This window comes from Mastomys coucha, unplaced genomic scaffold, assembly GCF_008632895.1.
Source record: "Mastomys coucha isolate ucsf_1 unplaced genomic scaffold, UCSF_Mcou_1 pScaffold3, whole genome shotgun sequence".
NCBI classification, from domain to species: Eukaryota; Metazoa; Chordata; class Mammalia; order Rodentia; family Muridae; genus Mastomys; species Mastomys coucha.
The window spans coordinates 38,621,320-38,629,140 of NW_022196909.1; the positions used below are offsets into that span (position 1 = coordinate 38,621,320).

Genomic DNA, 7,821 nt, shown 5'->3' on the forward strand with positions numbered 1-7,821 from the left:
TTTTCCACTGGATGGTTTTAGCTCCTTTGTCAAATATCAAGTGGCCATAGGTTTGTGGGTTCATTTCTACGTCTTCAATTCTATTCCATTGATCTACCTGCCTGTCACTGTACCATGCAGTTTTTATCACAATTGCTTTGCAGTACAGCTTAAGGTCTATGATGGTGTTTTCACCAGAGGTTCCTTTATTGTTGAGAATAGTTTTGGATATCCTGGGATTTTGTTAATTCCAGATGAATTTGCAAGTTACTCTTTCTAAGTCTGAGAAGAATTGAGATGGAATTTTGATGGGGATTGCATTGAATCTGTAGTTTTGCTCTCAGCAAGAAGGCCATTTTTACTGTATTAATCCTGCCAATCCATGAGCATGGGAGATCTTTCCATCTTCTGAGATCTTCTTCAATTTCCTTCTTCAGAGACTTGAAGTTTTTGTCAAACAGATCTTTTACTTGCTTAGTTAGAGTCACACCAAGGTATTTTATACTATTTGTGACTATTGTGAAGGGTGTTGTTTCCCTAATTTCTTTGTCATCCTGTTTATCCTTTGTGTAGAAGAAGGCCACTGATTTGCTTGAGTTAATTTTATATCCATCTACTTTGCTGAAGTTGTTTATCAGGTTTAGGAGCTCTCTGATGGAATTTTTGGGGTCACTTAAGAATACTATCATATCATCAGCAAATACTGATAATTTGACTTCTTCCTTTCCAATTTGTATCCCTTTGATCTTCTTTTGTTGTCTAATTGCTCTGGCTAGGACTTCAAGTACAATATTGAATAGGTAGGGAGAGAGTGGGCAGCCTTGTCTAGTCTCTGATTTTAGTGGGATTGCTTCAAGTTTCTCTCCATTTAGTTTGATGTTGGCTACTGGTTTGCTGTATATTGCTTTTACTATTTACTATGTTTAAGTATGGGCCTTGAATTCCTGATCTTTCCAACACTTTTATCATGAAGGGATATTGGATTTTGTCAAATGCTTTCTCAGCATCTAATGAGATGATCATATGTTGTTTTTTTTTTTCTTTGAGTTTGTTTATATAGTGAATTGCATTGATGGATTTCTGATTTTAAACCATCCCTGCATCCCTGGGATGAAGCCTATTTGATCATGATGGATGATCGTTTTGATGTGTTCTTGGATTCAGTTTGCAAGAATTTTATTGAGTATTTTTGCATTGACATTCATAAGGGAAATTGGTCTGAAGTTTTCTTTCTTTGTTAGGTCTTTGTGTGGTTTAAGTATAAGAGTAATTGTGACTTCATAGAATGAATTGGGTAAAGTACCTTCCGTTTCTACTTTGTGGAATAGTTTGAGGAGTATTGGTATTAGGCCTTCTTTGAAGGTCTGATAAAGCTCTGCACCAAACCCATCTGGTCTTGGGCATTTTTGGTTGGGAGACTACTAATGACTGTTTATATTTCATTAGCAGATATGGGACTGTTTAGATCATTGATCTGATCTTGATTTAACTTTGGTACCTGGTATCTGTCTAGAAAATTGTCCATTTCATCCAGGTTTTCCAGTTTTGTTGAGTATAAGCTTTTGTAGTAGACTCTCAGGATTTTTTGGATTTCCTCAGTGTCTGCTGTTATGTCTCCCTTCTTATTTCTGATCTTGTTAATTAGGATAATATCTCTGTGCCCTCTAGTTAGTCAGGCTAAGGGTTTATCTATCTTGTTGATCTTCTCAAAGAACCAGTTCCTGGTTTGGTTGATTCTTTGTATAGTTCTTTTTGTTTCTATTTTGTTGATTTCAGCCCTGAGATTGATTATTTCCTGTCTTTGACTCCTCTTGGGTGAATTTGCTTCTTTTTGTTCTAAAGCTTTCAGATGTGCTGTCAAATTGCTGGTGTATGCTCTTTCCAGTTTCTTTCTGGAGGCACTTAAAGCTATTAGTTTTCCTCTTAGGACTGCATTCATTGTGTCCCATAAATTTGGGTATGTTGGGGATTCATTTTCATTAAACTCTAGAAAGTCTTTAATTTCTTTCTTATTTCTTCCTTGACCAAGTTATCATTGAGTAGAGTGTTGTTAAGGTTCCATGTCTATGTGGGCATTCTATTGTTTATATTATTATTGAGGAGCAGCCTTAGATAATGGTGATCTGATAGGATGCAAGGGATTATTTCAATCTTCTTGTATCTGTTGAGGCCTGATCTGTGACCAATTATATGGTCAATTTTGGAGAAGGTACCATAAGGTGCTGATAAGAAGGTATAGCTTTTTGTTTTAGGATAAAGAGTTCTGTTAATAATAAAAAATATCTGTTAAATCCATCTGTTTCATAACTCCCATTAGTCTCACTATGTCTTTATTTAGTTTCTGTTTCTATGATCTGTCCATTGCAAAGAGTGGGGTGTTGAAATCTCCCACTATTATTGAGGTACAATGTGTGCTTTGAGCTTTAGTAAAGTTTCTTTTATGAATGTAGATGCCCTTGCATTTGGAGCAAAGAGGTTCAGAATTGAAAGTTACTCTTGGTAGATCATACATTTGATGAACATGAAGTGTCCCTCCTTATCTTTTTTGATCACTTTAGAGTGAAAGTTGATTTTATTCGATATTAGAATGGCTACTCCAGTATTTTTCTTGGGATCATTGGCTTGGAAAATTGTTTTCCATCCTTTTAATCTGAGGTAGTGTCTGTCTTTGTCACTGAGGTGGGTTTCCTGTATGCAACAAAATGTTGGGTCCAGTCTGATAGTCTATGTCTTTTTATTGGAGAATTAAGTCCATTGATAATAATAGATATTAAGGACAAGTAATTGTTGGTTCCTGTTATTTTTGTTGTTAAAGTTGGAATTCTGTTCATGTGGCTATCTTCTTTTAATTTTATTGGAAAATTACTTTTTTGCTTTTTCTAGGATGTAGTTTCCCTCCTGTGTTCAAGTTTTCCATTTATTAACCTTTGAAGAGCTGGAAGAAACATCTTAAAGTTTCCTACAATGGTTTTTAAATAACTAAAAGGAGAAGTTTTGTTGAAAGACCAGACAAAGTCTGGAGGGCAGGAAAAGCCTTTAATCAAGGTTTAAATGATTCTCACACCTTGTTTTTTTTTTTTATTTGTGGTCCCCCAATAGTCTGTCTAAACATTTACCTGTCTTTCTAAGAGGGCTCCCAATTGTTATTTTATTTCCTATGCCAATTTATGCTATAAAACTTAAACTTGAATAGGTCAGTGTAAACCTTTAAATGGATAAGGTTTTTGCTTTCTCTTAGCATAAATTCTGACTGCATGACTCAATGTGTTATTTCTCCAACATTATTCTTTCCCGTTTCAAATTCTGTTTCATCTCCTCAAATAAACTGTTTTCTTCCTTGTACCTTGGAACTTGACATATGATGGTTCATATCTGCAGGGAAAGCACTTATGTACAAAAAAAAAGGAAGAAAAGAAAGTTCAAGTAACATTTTGACTCAGTAAGATTTCTGAAAGATATAATACAATACCCTCATACATTTGAATAACAATGAACTGTGAATGTAAATTATAAACAGCATTGGCCACAGTACAAAAAAAGAGAGAGAGACATAATTGTTGTATATGAAATTTTAAATAGTCATCAAAACACATAATGAAAAGAGCAAAATAGCAATTCAGAGGGCTCATCCCACACAAAACATGCAATCAAACATGGAAGGCCATCCCTGGAGCAAAGTGAAAACGTATGCCCTAGAATTCCCAAATAAGCTATTCCAGTGGGCAATGAACTTACAAAAGGCATTCAATTTTGGAAAAATGCAATTTGAAGCTAGAAGTAAGAACCATTATACTCCCACGAGATGGCCAAAATGAAAGATAAGCAACCCGAGGTACTTGGAAGTGTGGGCGTCCTCTGGGATTTTCAGGCTCCTTGTATTATTAATGTGTAGAACCACTTTTGAAAACTCTTTGGTGTTATTTGGTAAATGTAAGTTGGTCACCATAGTATAATCTGGAATTTTTTTTCCTTCTGAGGTAGATAGTCATCATAAGTGTACCACAATACCAGTACACTCACTCCTAACCACTTCAGGACCCTAAAACTCCAAATGACTGTCAGCAATGGGGTACAGAAGCATATGTCATACTTGGCATATTTCGTCACCAACCACAATATAATGTATCCCTCCAAATCCTCCATTAAAAAAAGAGCTCAATATAGTCAATACAATATTGATTATGTTCACATCCTACCTTTGTATACAAACACTACCGTAATGTTCTATTATTAATATATTCAAGACAGTCAAAAATAGTCTATCCCTACTCAATAGAAAGAATGATGCCCCGAGGAAAGGGAAAAAGACAGAGATACAAGACATTCAACACTGACCTCTGGCCTCCACATACACACTTGTGTATATACACACAGCAGACACAAAAACATACTCATGCACATACACAGAGAGACACAAACAGAGACAGACAGACAAGCACACAGAGAGTATAAATGTTTAAATCATAAAATAAAAGATCTTATTTCTACAATTTCACATGGATTATTTTATTGTTTATTTGAAAATCAGTGATTGCAATCTGTTATACTCCATTTCTTAGGCAATAACTACAAATAAGTGAAATATGAGACTGTCTCTGTATAATTACAAGAACATCAGCAAACATCTCTGCTGCACTGCATGCAGCGGGAGATTGTCAAATGAAGGGATATGATGAAAAAGATAACTCAAAACTACATTCCTCATCTTACAGGACTTAAAAGTTTTGCCATGGCTCTAGAAGCAAAAATGAAATGAAATAGAATTTTAGCAATAGCTTTGTTAAGATAAAATTTGAAACAGAAATCAGGGGCCAAATTTAGAATACTTAGCAAGGATTATTATTGGTTGGTGTCTTATTGTTTCAGTTGCTGTGAAGAGACACCATGACCAAAGCAACTCTTATGAAGGACAACATTTAATTGAGGCTGGCTTCCATGTTCAGAAATTCAGTCCATTATCATCAAGGCAGGAGGCATGGCAGCATTGAGGCAGACATGATGCTGGAGAAGCTGAGAGTTCCAAATCAGGATCAGAAGGCAAACAAAAGAAGATTATCTTAAGGTACCTAGGAGTAGGGCCTCAAAGCCCATCCCCATAGTGACATACTTCCTCCAACAAGGTCACACCTCCTATTAGTGTTACTCCTTGAGCCAAGCATATTCAAACACAGTTGGTTTTATGTGAGAGATAAGAATAGGAAATGCCTAGATCTTCTAAATTTCACAGATTTCTTGGAACTCCAATTTTAAAAAAAAATACTTTATCTCCACGCCTTTCTCAACATGGCTATATTAAATGCATGCCTTATTGTTATTACCTGGCATTTTTGCAAGTGCATTTTGATGTTTGCTACCCACGCTCACATTTTTCTTCTAAATAGATCAAGCTGGCACTGTTGTTCCCATTTCTACTTAGTTCATTCCTTTTTTACAGTATTAGCATATGTGATAATATTAGCGCAAATGTGAATTATGACAGGGAGGTTTCACTGTGTTAAATATTTACAGGCATGATTTCTGTTTAATCTTTATACCATGATAAACACTCGAGTTTTATAGATGAGATAACAAATAATAAACCACAATGGCAATTGAACATCTTGGCCACAAACCTTGTCCAGCTTAATACAAATTTGTGCTCTTAAATCTGTTTCTTGGAGAATTAGCCATCTGCCTTGCTTTAAGTTTGGCTTTTGTTTCATGTGATCTCTTATGTCCAAGAACCTCAGGCAGTGAAGTGTTCCAGGGTGATGAATAGTTATCTGTCCAAATGTATGCATCGGTCCTCCAAAGCTGTGTAATGAATGCTTCTGTTTGCTGGGACACCTCCCTCTTCCATCCAGTCAGCTGTGGATCTAAAACTGGTATTTATTCTGACAGCTGCCATCTGAAAACACTTCTTTTTGGAAAGGTGAAATGAAGATTTCATTGAGAGTCAAGTTTTTGGCAAAGTGGTTACTGTTAACTTCTATTTTTTTCTTTTAGATATATATATATTTTTTTGTCAAATCAGTAGTCCCACATAACTCTGAAATGACCACCAGCATTAAACCTCCTTGGTCAAGAAATAGCAATGCTTGTTTCTAATAAAAAAAAAATTGAAGAAGAAACATAGATCTTGGAAAATGTTGTCAGTCTAGAATGCGATGGTTTACTCTGATAATTTAACCCATCATGATAAACTGGTATCTGGTGTGTTCATGCACACTCTTGAATTTGAATACCCATTTCACATTAAGGGCCTCCTTACTTAGATGACTTGAGGTATTAATACGCTGAAGGAAAGAACATGGAAAATGCTTCCATTGTCAAGGACATAAGAAGATAGAAAAGGAGAAACCCGCAGTGAGTAAGGTTATCATGTATCTGGGTTCTAACTTGTGTTTTAATTTTTCTTTTGATTTATTATTCTCTCATACAATACATCCCAACCATAGCCTTCCCTCCCTCTGCTCTTCAATTCTTCCCCTCTCTCCTCTTTCCCCCAGATCCACTGTTCCCTGTTTCCCTTCAGAAAAGGGCAGACCTCCCAGGCATTATCAACCAAACACAACATAACAAGTTTCAAGAAAACTAGGAACAAATCCTCCTATCAAGGCTGCGCTAGGCAACCCAGTAGGAGGAAAGGGATTCAAAGAGCAGATAAATGAGTCAGAGATACACCCACTCCCGGTGTTAGGAATCCCGCAAAAACCCCCAAGCTAAACATGTACCGCATGTATGCAGAGGACCCAGCACAGACCCAGGCATGGTCCATGACTGCAGCTTCAGTTTCTGTGAATCCCTATGAGCCCTGCTTCGTTGATTCTGGGTACCATGTTCTCATGATCTCTTGAATGTATGCAAAGCATGCCGTTCATTTTGTTGATGCTACAACTGAGCCTGGCAATCCCGTCAGCTTGATGAGCATCTTATTTTGAGTTCTTCAATCAGAGATGTTCGAATTTCTTCAGGTTTAGCTATAATGGAAACACGAGCCTATGTCTGAGCATAGATGGGGTCGATGTTACCTATCTTCACCTTATGTCAACTAAAATCACAAGCTTTCACTTTTCCACAGAGTATTTTCTATGTATGAGCTGTTTTAGGTAAGGCTAAATCAGGGGTGACATATCAAATGTGCAACCCAATTAGGGCTCTTCGGCACAGCATCAGAGCTCAGTGGACTCAAACTGTAAATATCTGAGGAAGTATGGGCTTTAGTTTAGTAGTTCAGGAGAAAGAGAATTTGATTCTTGGAATTTCAGGAAAATTAATGCTTGGGTAGAAATATATATAAACCTATATCATGAACGTATGTTGATATCTAGTATGGACAATATATGGACACTTAGGAAAGAATGGGGTGCGGGTGGATTTTAAGGGAATTTGACCAAGCAGTGTATGATTTCAGTTCAGTGCATTCTATTGACCACTGGAAGTCACACTGCGAATTGCCAGGAACTACACTTTCAAACTCCTCGTTCTACTTCTCCACCAGCAGCAAGCATTCCGAGAAGGGATAGAAGTTACTGAGGACACAGTTCAAACAGTCAGCTCTGGAAAAACTCAATCCAAAGTTCCTTGAAAGCACGGGAAGTTAAGATCCCCTCGTCTTCTGGTAAAACGGCTGGAGAATTGTCTCTGCGTGCTGGGTCTGTGCGCAGACCAAGTTTCTGTTTTCCATGCTCATTCTCCTGCATAAAGGACTGTAATGGAATGGAGCCAAATTTCTGAGTAACTTAAACCTCCTTAAGTAGAAGATGTGCAGGAGGAATTGGGCATTCTCTGCAAATCTGTCAGGCATTTCTCCAAGTGCCATGCAGGATCATAGTCATGAGAGAAAATTATGTTGTTTTTTTT

The 7,821-nt window shown here is 36.9% G+C and overlaps 1 protein-coding gene across 19 annotated transcripts in view; it reads left to right on the forward strand.

Moving 5' to 3' along the window:
* Positions 1 to 7,821, forward strand: part of Pcdh15 (protocadherin related 15) — a 1,206,525-nt gene that overhangs the window by 519,198 nt on the left and 679,506 nt on the right. The window contains exon 1 of one of the 19 annotated variants that reach the window (XM_031346901.1): positions 4,923 to 5,041. The exons of the other annotated variants lie outside the window; for them this stretch is intronic. The gene's annotated coding sequence lies outside the window, so the exon portion shown is untranslated. Of the gene's footprint in view, positions 1 to 4,922; positions 5,042 to 7,821 lie in introns of those variants that run through there. 19 annotated transcript variants of the gene reach the window in all.